Raw genomic sequence first — 1,133 nt, 5'->3', positions numbered from 1 at the left:
CCACCACACCTGAGATAGAAATTTGCTGTAGAATCCAGTAATGAGTCCATCAGGAGCTGGGCTTTCTTTGTTGGTTAGTTTTTAAATTACTTCTTTAATTTCATTGACTGATATCAGATTTTTTATAATTTATAACTTAATATATTTTTTGATTTACCTTTGATAATTAATATTTAAGATTCTTGTCACTTTTTTCTGCATTTTCCTTCTTATTAGAATGAAAGTTCTTGAAGTTAGTATTGATAGTCCTCTACATTTCTGCAGAATCTATTGTGATTTCATTCTTTTTATTCTGAGTTGTATGGACTTGAGTCTTTGTTCCTTTTTTGCTAAGGTTAACTAAGGGTTTGTCAATTTTATTTAATGTTTTAAAGAACCAAAGAAATAAAGAACCACTCTTCAATGATTCCATGTATTGTTTTCTTAAATGCAAATGCATTAATTTCTGCTCTGATCTTTATAGCTTTCTCCCTTTTACATGTGCTGTGTTTAGCTTGCTCTTCTTTTTCTAGAAGTGTGAGGTTCAATATTAGGTTATTTGAGGTTTCTGTTTTCCTGACATGGGTATTCACTACTGTAAATTTCTCTCATAGGACTTCTTTCATTGTGTCCTATAAGTTCTGGTGTTGTTATGGTTTGTGTCTAGCTGTCCCCCTGAGGCCTCATGCAGTCACTGGGGCAGGCTTCTAGAGTTTGTGATTACTTCATCATCCAAGGTGGGAATAATTTGTGTGGGTGCACTACTCACCCTAAGGCAGGTAGCCGGAATACAATGTAAGGGAGGGAGAGAGGCTGGCTAGCTGCTGCAGCTGCTGCTCCTCCCTTTGCTCTTTGCTGTTTTCTGCTGCCATGAATGGCTGTGCCCTGCCGTGAGCCACTCTGCCTTGGAGCAAGCTGAGTATGGAGGGAAAACTTCACTAACTGTGAGCTAAGTGAACATTTCCTTCCTTCATTTTGGGTGTCACGTATTTTGTTCCAGCAACGAGAAGAAAGTAACCAAGACAGGTGTTTTTTTTTTTTTTATTTTGTTTTGTTTTTTCAGATGTGTTGTATTGACACTGTAGTTTAATTGTAGAAATATTCTCATTTCTATTGTATTTTATCTGTGACCCATTAGTTGTTCAGGAGAGTAT

The sequence above is a fragment of the Octodon degus genome, unplaced genomic scaffold (genome assembly GCF_000260255.1).
Source record: "Octodon degus isolate 3935 unplaced genomic scaffold, OctDeg1.0 scaffold00100, whole genome shotgun sequence".
Taxonomy (NCBI): domain Eukaryota; kingdom Metazoa; phylum Chordata; class Mammalia; order Rodentia; family Octodontidae; genus Octodon; species Octodon degus.
This window is presented reverse-complemented; position numbering follows the sequence as displayed.